The following is an 11,361-nucleotide window of genomic DNA, read 5'->3' as shown; positions in this document are numbered from 1 at the left end:
TTTGGTGTTTTTGTTCCTAGTGAATTATGGTATGTGAAGTGTCTGAATGTAAGAACATCTTTCTTTTTGTTGTTCATTCAGTAGGAAGAAAAAATGAACAAACTGCCAAAGACTGCAAGCTGCTTGCAGACCTCTTGAACATTTTTGCGTTTGCTTACTGAAAAGCAAGCTGAGGCATATTAACCTGTTGACTTTGCAAATTCATGGTGTTGCACAGAGTTAAGTGTAGGGACTGACACTATTTCCTATGGACTATGAAATAAGACTGAATGCATATCAAACAGTTGAGTAGTTGACAGTGTAGGAATATGGAACAAGTAATAGGTTTATTCCATGCTGAAAAAAAGAAGTGGCTACACTAGTACCCATCTGAACTAGTGTAGGAATATGACCACGTGGGCACTGTGGAGAGGAAAACAAAAACTCCAATGGGGAGAAAATAATCCTCTGGGGGTCCTGCCCCAATGGATGCCCATCTCAGGCTGTTAGGCATTTTATCAAGGATTCAAGCTATAATACTGTAACTGAGAAGGTGCTGCACTGACCCTGAAGCAGCAGCAACCTGGAGCTACAGTACCTGCTTGAGAGCAAGTTGGGGTATGCAAAAAGACAAATTCCTAATACAAGAAATTGTATATGGCCAATAAAGTGATCTTATCTTGTTTTAAACTCCACAATGTACAAATACTACAGTACCACAGCTGACTGGTTATTACTACATTACTGCATCATGATACACTATGTAAATTTCACTTTTAACAACCACAGACCCTTCAAAAGACATTTTGCACGTATTGCATTATTGTCCTACTCAAATTACCAACCACTGTCCTCTCAGTATTGTATGTTTCTAATAATCATTTACCACATTTATTTTAAATATATAATATATATAAATATATACTTGTGATTACCACAGTATACATAGAGATGTGGCAAAATAAAACAGTACTGTACTTGAGGTGTAGTGAAAAGTAGGTTGCTTTATTTCATAATAGCAGTTCACTAGGAATAACAACACTCTAAAATTAAGCAGTTAAGCGTATTGAAACGTTTTAAAACTAAAAATGTTTTAGTCACAATAAATAAATTGACATAACCAGCTTGGCTGAGGGCAAACCTCCTGGCCATAGGACGAGGGGGCTACGACTCCCATGAGGAGTGGCCAAATGGCAGCTGCAAAGGTGGATACACGATGGGGGAGGGTCGCAAAAGTAGTTTTAGAGAGAAATAAGAGGGTTATGCATATTATTATTGTTGTTTGTTGTTTTTTATGTGAGGAAATTACATCAGGAATGGTTAAAAATTACTGACTGCTGAGGTTAATTGAACTTGGTTGTTGACATACCTTCCAGATTGTCGTCATAAACTTCATTTTAGTGTTATTAACCGAAACCAAACGTCCAGAAACACGTTTTAAAGGACCCTCACATAACAATCTCAAAACAGAGGAACGTTAACAATAATTCTAATAATATTACAGAGAAAATGAGTAATAAAAATGCAAGTGGTAAACGAATGAAACTGAAGTCAGGCTTGAAAGTGCTGAAGGAGCTAATGTACTAAACAACTCCGCACAGACGCTGCAAAATCAGGTGTGGGTTTTTTTTTCGTTTCACGTAGTATTATCTTACCCGTGTTCAGTCTCTGGTTACAAAACCTTAAACACATATACAGTGTACCTTAGCCATATACAGATGAGCTTTCTCGGCATCAAAATCCCAGATATTTCCGAGGAAATGTAGACCATGGGACCCGGTGGAAAGTAATTCAAAATACTTCAAACGTCCAACCATCCCCAGAAGTAATGAAAGAAAATGCGAAGACACACCATTATAAATAGATAAAATATCCGAAAGTGAAGTGTGTAAAGTTACACTAGGTTTGCTCTGCGCTATGACTTAAAGTTTACTGTGCACTTCTGTTGCAATACCACTTGCTGACCAAAGTACGCTGAGGCGTAGCATACATAATGATCTTTGTGAATTGTTTTGAAACTTAACTGGGACACAGTCAACACATCCATGACGACGTTATTAAATGTCCTGTTACGCACCAGAGAATCTGTATAAAGGTCCGTATCTTAGAGAAAACGGCATCCCCAACGGGAAGGCTTTAGTTTACTGTTTGGTAGTAATCCACAATTTCAGACTTGTTGGGCTAGCTAAGAAGTTATCAGGGACAGACACCATTAGAGTTAAGCTTGGGTGACTGCCCAATGGCCTTATTTTTTCTTACAAAAATAATGTTTGCAAACGATAAGATATGAAAGCCCTTATTTTTCCACCAGGGAGTAAAAAAAAACGCACTATGGTATCTCGCAATTGCGACTTTATATCTCAGAATTGCGACTTAAAAACTCAAAATTCCGACTTTATATCCCGCAATTGCGACTTTATATCTCAGAATTGCGACTTAAAAACTCAGAATTCCGACTTTATATCCCGCAATTGCGACTTTTTATCTCACATTTGCGACTTCGAAATAGCCCACATTTCATTGTCTGTCCTTTTGTTATTGTAACGGATGCGGGTGCCAGGGCTTGTGTCCTCGCCGCTCCCACCCTAGTTCGTGCCTCACTGCATTGGTTCGAACCCAGGTCTTGCCAGCTGAGCTAAAGAACACTTTCTTTAGCCACGGCGGCCAGCATCCCTGTTATGCGCAGGGGAGGGCGGTGCTGTCACCACACTGCAACCAGATCGTACAACCTGTATGTTGGCTGGTCCGTTACACTATATTCATAAATCGTATAGGATCATAGGATCTATAGGCCTGAAGACTTGTCTTATACAGTGCCCTGATAAAAATCAAATTAATTACACTAATTTTTATGGAATCCCATTTCCGCCAGTGAGGCTTCCATAGTACCCGGAGTGAATAGTGGACGGTGGGCTCTTAAAAAAAGTTTTTATTTAAACACCAGAAATACAAAAACGGAGACAGAATATGAAAAAAAAGATACAGAAATAGACATTTCACATTCAGAGGAATTCACAGTTGTAAAAGCTGAAACTTTTTTCATCTCCATTGTATGTCCTTTTTTACTTAAAAAAGACGGTCTAAACTCAGCTGGCAAGACCTGGGTTCGAGCCAATACAGTGAGGCACGAACTAGGGTGGGAGCAGCGAGGGCACAAGCCCTAGAACCCGAATCCGTTACAATAACAAAAGGACAGACAATGAAATGTGGGCTATTTCTTAGCCGCAATTGCGAGATATAAAGTCATAATTCTGAGTTTTTAAGTCGCAATTCTTAGATATGAAGTCGCAATTCTGAGATACCATAGCGCGTTTTTTTTTACTCCCTGGCGGAAACGGGCTTCCATAATAAGAAGCTGTACCGGGGTAAAGTTAGCTCGAAGTTCGAAAACGATTTTGGCACGCCTGTAGCGCTTTCACGAAACCTCTTAGAGTTGCGAGAATGCTTGTTTTGTGTATAAAATACATTGTGGATGCTTTCTCAGCCTTTACTTTTTCGTTTTTATGACATTTTTTTGACCAAGCACGAATATTCTTTTGTCCATATCTCCGCAATGGAAGCACAGAACGCCGTCAAAGCAAATGCATTTTAAAGACCACGACTTGTGGATATTTCCACACCCTTTACATCAAACTATCAGTGAGCTAATTATCTTTTTTTAAACCTCCGGTTTTTCATCGATGCGTAATTACGCACGAACTGGAACCCGGGGGACCGCTGTGTGCACACGTTCACAACGCGGGAAATACTGTTCAATACGGCTTCATGCGAAAAACCCGTATATGACCATAGGAAGCAGAACAGCGCAGTCTCCCATTACCCAGACTGTAAGCACGGGAATAAAGCTTTGTTTGATTTCTGAAACCCCTCCTTTACGCCCTGTTTTCATTCAGGTAAGGGTCAACTATATTGAAAATACTACTGACAGCAGGAAGATTAAAATATTCTTTACTCAGCAGCTTATTAAAAACAGCTCCCATGATGTTCAAACCGATTTTTTACACAGAACACTGACACAGCTTTGCATTCTGAATCTCTTTTTCTCATGCTTTTATTTAATATGGCACAATGCACTGGGATAGGGGTATTCTGTTCACAAACCAATAGCATTTAAACCACAGCACCCACAATGCTGCAAGTGTTTTGCACACTATGCAGCTCCTCTGACTTTTCCCAGCTTTGTTGTGGGTCGTCTTCATGGCTCAATAGCATTTCAAATACAGCACCCACACTGCTGTACCCAAGTGTTTTACACACCAGACAGGCCCCCGAACCTCGTACAACCTTGCTGTGGCTGTGGCCCCTTTCTTTAATTTTTTATGATTTTCTGAAGATTACACTACAGCTAATACACTGGGATAGGTGGGTCGTCTTCATGGCTCAATAGCATTTCAAATACAGCACCCACACTGCTGTACCCAAGTGTTTTACACACCAGACAGGCCCCCGAACCTCGTACAACCTTGCTGTGGCTGTGGCCCCTTTCTTTAATTTTTTATGATTTTCTGAAGATTACACTACAGCTAATACACTGGGATAGGTGGGTCGTCTTCATGGCTCAATAGCATTTCAAATACAACAGCCACACTGCTAAAACCAAGTGTTTTACACACCAGACAGGCCCCCTAACTTTATATAACCTTGCTGTGGCTGTGGCCCCTTTCTTTATTTTTTAATGATTTTCTGAAGATAACACTACAGGTAATATAGTGCCATAGGTGGGTCGACTTCATGGCTCAATAGCATTTCAAATACAACAGCCACACTGCTGAAACCAAGTGTTTTACACACCACACAGGTCCCTTAACCTTATACAACCTTTCTGTGGTTGTGGCCCCTTTATTTATTTTTTTAATAAGAATTTTAGTTTTTCAATATGGCACCATTAGACAGGCTGTTATGAGTTCGGTAACAGGGACCGAACCAGTGAGTGAACCCACTTGCAGGAGCAAACAAAACCAAGTCGTAATCCGAAAGCAAACCGTAATCGTAGGAACGAGCCGAGTGTCCAGGGGAAGCCAGAAATCCGAAGGGGAACGAGTACCGAAGCCGAAGCGAGATCCGAGGTCGTAGTCCGTAGAGCAATCCGAGAATCCAGGGGTAGCCAGTAATCCAAAACAGAGCGAAAGTAACCAATCCAAGCCGAGATCCGAAAAGCCGAAGTCCAAAGGGAAAAACCGCAAACCGAAAGCCAAGACGAACACAGAGTAGAAGAAGCGCAACCAGGAAGCTCGAAAGGGAAAACCAATACTGAGCAACGAGGTAGGGAAGGACAGGTGTTTAAGTAGGATGAGACGGGGGTGTGGTGGTGAATGGGAAAACTGATAGGTGAACTGATAGATAGGGGCTACGCCTACTTCTGCCTCCTCCGTTGCCGGGAGGCAGGGATCATAACACAGGCGGTACATGGGGATTGGGGGGTGCTATTCATGAGTCAATAGCTCTTCAAGCACAACAGCCACAGTGCTGCAACCAGGTGTTTTACACCAGACATTTCCCCTAACCTTATACAACCTCGCTTTGAGTTGTGGAACATTTCTTTATTTTTTAATGTTTTTTTTTACTGTAATCAAGTGTTGTGCTCACTAGGCAGGCCTCCTGACCTTTCACAGTCATGCTTTGTTGTGTGCAACTTTAATTATCTTTTTAGGATTTTTTGAACATGGCAACTTCCACCGAGACGGGTGGGGGGTATGGGGGTGCTCTTCAATAGCTTTTTCATCTATTCATCTTTATTTTTTTATGAGTTTTTCAATATGGCACCATTAGACAGGCGGTACATGGGGATAGGGGGTGCTCTTCACGAGTCAATAGCTCTTCAAGCACAACAGCCACAGTGCTGCAACCAGGTGTTTTACACACCAGACAGCTCCCCTAACCTTATACAACCTCGCTTTGAGTTGTTTAACATTTCTTTCAAATCACTTGGGTTCATCAATCATTTGATCATTTTTCAGCGTGGAATAAACCTATTACTTGTTCCTTGGAGATTACCATCTGCTGATAAGATATGATCGCTATATTGACCATATACAATTTCTTGCATAAGGAATTCATATTTTGCATACACCGATCCCCCCGGAGTCCCAAGTGATTCTGGTTTTGGAAAGCTAAAGGACAATGAGCTTCACGATACCAGGGGGACAGTGGGTGGTCAAGTCTCCCCTAAACAATGGATCTTGTCAGATTATGATGTCAGTGCATTTAATAATGTTGTTGAACTCTCTTTAGCCCAAATACAGAGGAGCCCAAACCCAGAATGTTACACATACTGACAGAGAGTGATCTCATTATGTGTGTTTGGATTTTAACAACTATTTTTATTGTTTGCTAGAACCAAAACAATCTATGTTAGACATTTTCATCTTCAGCCAAAAATACAAACCTGTGTACGTAGTGTGGTGCAGGGTCTTGTCCCATCCTGCTCTTGGTCCAGGTTGGAGGGTTGCACCGATTCTGAGTCTTGTTAGCTGGTATGGATGGGTTTGGGGGTGTTGATACCAGAGTGGTCCAGGAGGGGGATGCAGGTGTCTCGGGGGCATTCTTGTTTTTCTATGAGTTCAGGTTGATTCTGTTGGTTCTGTCATGAATCTCCCTCACGCAGGCAAGCGCTCCCGCATTCCCTTGAGCTCTCCCCATACCAAACGTGCACATGTCAATCAGTCCTCTACTTAAACCCTCATCTGTCCCCCGGTCATTGCTCACGATTGAGATTCTCTCCCGGAGCTTACCTACTAACTACGCCTTTGCCTTACTATGACTTCTCCCCTGGACCTCGACCCCGCTTTTCCGACAACCGCTTTAGCCACTCGATTTTGTACCTTCGCCTGTTTTACGCTTTCTCGGATCCTGACCCCAGCCTGTCTCTTCGTTTACGCCTCTGCCTACCGACGCAACTTCTACGCCTTCCCGGACTCCGACCCCTGCCAGTCCCTCGACTACGCCTTCGCCTGTCGATTCTGTGCCTACGCCTGTACTACGCCTTCCCGGACTCGGGCCCCTGCCTGTTTACTCCGACTACGCCTGCGTCTCGCGCCAACCCTACCAAGGGCACCACATTGGATCCCTATCCTCAGCAGTCAGCCCCTGCGTGACAGGTTCTGAGTGTCTTGGTTACATCCGTTTGTGTGTATAGATGAAAAAGCTATTGAAGAGCACCCCCACACCCCCCACCCGTCTCGGTGGAAGTTGCCATGTTCAAAAAATCTTAAAAAGATAATTAAAGTTGCACACAACAAAGCATGACTGTGAAAGGTCAGGAGGCCTGCCTAGTGAGCACAACACTTGATTACAGTAAAAAAAAAACATTAAAAAATAAAGAAATGTTCCACAACTCAAAGCGAGGTTGTATAAGGTTAGGGGAAATGTCTGGTGTAAAACACCTGGTTGCAGCACTGTGGCTGTTGTGCTTGAAGAGCTATTGACTCATGAATAGCACCCCCCAATCCCCATGTACCGCCTGTCTAATGGTGCCATATTGAAAAACTAAAATTCTTATTAAAAAAATAAATAAAGGAGCCACAACCACAGAAAGGTTGTATAAGGTTAAGGGACCTGTGTGGTGTGTAAAACACTTGGTTTCAGCAGTGTGGCTGTTGTATTTGAAATGCTATTGAGCCATGAAGTCGACCCACCTATGGCACTATATTACCTGTAGCGTTATCTTCAGAAAATCATAAAAAAATAAAGAAAGGGGCCACAGCCACAGCAAGGTAATATAAAGTTAGGGGGCCTGTCTGGTGTGTAAAACACTTGGTTTCAGCAGTGTGGCTGTTGTATTTGAAATGCTATTGAGCCATGAAGTCGACCCACCTATGGCACTATATTACCTGTAGCGTTATCTTCAGAAAATCATAAAAAAATAAAGAAAGGGGCCACAGCCACAGCAAGGTAATATAAAGTTAGGGGGCCTGTCTGGTGTGTAAAACACTTGGTTTCAGCAGTGTGGCTGTTGTATTTGAAATGCTATTGAGCCATGAAGTCGACCCACCTATGGCACTATATTAGCTGTAGTGTTATCTTCAGAAAATCATAAAAAAATAAAGAAAGGGGCCACAGCCACAGCAAGGTTATATAAAGTTAGGGGGCCTGTCTGGTGTGTAAAACACTTGGTTTCAGCAGTGTGGCTGTTGTATTTGAAATGCTATTGAGCCATTAAGTCGACACACCTATGGCACTATATTACCTGTAGTGTTATCTTCAGAAAATCATTACAAAATAAAGAAAGGGGCCACAGCCACAGCAAGGTTGTACGAGGTTCAGGGGCCTGTCTGGTGTGTAAAACACTTGGGTACAGCAGTGTGGGTGCTTTATTTGAAATGCTATTGAGCCATGAAGACGACCCACCTATCCCAGTGTATTAGCTGTAGTGTAATCTTCAGAAAATCATAAAAAATTAAAGAAAGGGGCCACAGCCACAGCAAGGTAATATAAAGTTAGGGGGCCTGTCTGGTGTGTAAAACACTTGGTTTCAGCAGTGTGGCTGTTGTATTTGAAATGCTATTGAGCCATGAAGTCGACCCACCTATGGCACTATATTACCTGTAGTGTTATCTTCAGAAAATCATAAAAAAATAAAGAAAGGGGCCACAGCCACAGCAAGGTTATATAAAGTTAGGGGGCCTGTCTGGTGTGTAAAACACTTGGTTTCAGCAGTGTGGCTGTTGTATTTGAAATGCTATTGAGCCATGAAGTCGACACACCTATGGCACTATATTACCTGTAGTGTTATCTTCAGAAAATTATTACAAAATAAAGAAAGGGGCCACAGCCACAGCAAGGTTGTACGAGGTTCGGGGGCCTGTCTGGTGTGTAAAACACTTGGGTACAGCAGTGTGGGTGCTGTATTTGAAATGCTATTGAGCCATGAAGACGACCCACCTATCCCAGTGTATTAGCTGTAGTGTAATCTTCAGAAAATCATAAAAAATTAAAGAAAGGGGCCACAGCCACAGCAAGGTTGTACGAGGTTCGGGGGCCTGTCTGGTGTGTAAAACACTTGGGTACAGCAGTGTGGGTGCTGTATTTGAAATGCTATTGAGCCATGAAGACGACCCACCTATCCCAGTGTATTAGCTGTACTGTAATCTTCAGAAAATCATAAAAAATTAAGGAAAGGGGCCACAGCCACAGCAAGGTTGTACAAGGTTCGGGGGCCTGTCTGGTGTGTAAAACACTTGGGTACAGCAGTGTGGGTGCTGTATTTGAAATGCTATTGAGCCATGAAGACGACCCACCTATCCCAGTGTATTACTTGTAGTGTTATCTTCAGAAAATCCTAAAAAATATAAAGAAAGGTTCCACAACCCAAAACAAAGCTGGGAAAAGTCAGAGGAGCTGCTTAGTGTGCAAAACACTTGCAGCATTATGGGTGCTGTGGTTTAAATGCTATTGGTTTGTGAACAGAATACCCCTATCCCAGTGCATTGTGCCACATTAAATAAAAGCACGAGAAAAAGAGATTCAGAACACAAAGCTGTGTCAGTGTTCTGTGTAAAACGTCGGTTTGAACATCATGGGAGCTGTTTTTAATAAGCTGCTGAGAAAAGAATATTTTAATCTTCCTGCTGTCAGTAGTATTGTGAATATAGTTGACCCTTACCTGAATGAAAACAGGATGTAAAGGAAGGGTTTCAGAAAACAAACAAAGCTTTATTCCCGTGCTTACAGTCTGGGTAATGGGAGACTGCGCTGTTCTGCTTCCTATGGTCATATACGGGTTTTTCGCATGAAGCCGTATTGAACAGTATTTCTCGCGTTGTGAACGTGTGCACACAGCGGTCCCCCGGGTTCCAGTTCGTGCGTAATTACGCATCGATGAAAAACCGGAGGTTTAAAAAAAGATAATTAGCTCACTGATAGTTTGATGTAAAGGGTGTGGAAATATCCACAAGTCGTGGTCTTTAAAATGCTTTTGGTTTGAAGGCGTTCTGTGCTTCCATTGCGGAGATATGGACAAAAGAATATTCGTGCTTGGTCAAAAAAATGTCATAAAACCGAAAAAGTAAAGGCTGAGAAATCATCCACAATGTATTTTATACACAAAGCAAGTGTTTTTGTAACTCTAAGAGATTTCGTGAAAGCGCTACAGGCGTGCCAAAATCGTTTTCGAACTTCAAGCTAACTTTACCCCGGTAGAAGCTGTTTAGCAAAACTATATAATATTTCATTTGTACTATTGTAGGAAATTTATCCCAGAATTTTGTCCATTTGTTTCTTTAAAAAACGGTTAGTTTGCTCCATAATTTCACGACTATTTGCATAATAATAAGAATGTAACGCAACGGGGTTCAGGTGGGCACCCTTGCCGCATTAGGTCGGCCCCGTACCATCGGGGGCTCGAACCCGAGACTCTCGCGTCAATCAACAGGGACCCAGCTTGTTAAGCTAAAGAGAGATCTTGGTACAGCCCACTAGCTGTAGTCCTTCTACTACAGGGAAGGGGGGGTGACGTCACCGCTCTGGTAAACTGGTTCTTACACACCACTGACGGCCGTAAGCGTTACAATAATAATAATAATAATAATAATAATCTCTTACACTTATATAGGGCTTTTCTGGACACTCCACTCAAAGCGCTTTATAGTTGATGTGGACTCTCCACCACCACCAATGTGCAGCATTCACCTGAAAAAGAAGTCTCTTCTTCTGTATGTTTAACACACAACCACCACAATAGGAGGCGAGTGAGAAAAAGAGACAAACACGGTATAACACACGCTTACACAGGTATAGGGTGGTAATTGGGTACATGTATAAAAGGGGTGCAAAACCAGGGAAACTATTTACAGTACATGAGTCCGGGTGATCTCGCGACTGTCCCCGCTCCTAGTCCCCGCCCTGGCCACTACTACTCCCGTCCTGCCCCTGCCGTGCACCCCAACCGGGCGCTCTTCGGCCGCAACACCAGGCGAGGGCGCAACATAAACATTACTATATTAATTGGCAGATCATCCACAAATTTATAAATATAATTACATATCTTCAGCATAATTGTAAGCTTCAAAAGCTGGATTTGTAGATTTTTCCAAACCTTTTTATAACACTTGATGATTTACACTATTCACAAAGCCATCACATTTCTTTGCTGTATTTGCTGTATTTATTAACTGACTAAACATGAATTTAGAGCAAACATCAACATCAAATTCAGATAATTCAGATAATAATAGCCAGCAGCCATATCACCCTGCAATTCACAACTGGCAACCCACTGAAGCTAAAAAGGTGTAAGCCTGATCAGTACTTGGATGGGAGACCTCCTGGGAAAAACTAAGGTTGCTGCTGGAAGAGGTGTTAGTGGGGCTAGTAGGGGGTGCTCACCCTGTAGTCTCTGGAGTCTGTGTGGGTCCTGATGCCCCAATAGAGTGACTATACTATACT

Source organism: Atractosteus spatula, chromosome 11, assembly GCF_055471065.1.
Source record: "Atractosteus spatula isolate fAtrSpa1 chromosome 11, fAtrSpa1.hap1, whole genome shotgun sequence".
Lineage (NCBI taxonomy): Eukaryota > Metazoa > Chordata > Actinopteri > Semionotiformes > Lepisosteidae > Atractosteus > Atractosteus spatula.
Note: the sequence above shows the minus strand (reverse complement) of the source record.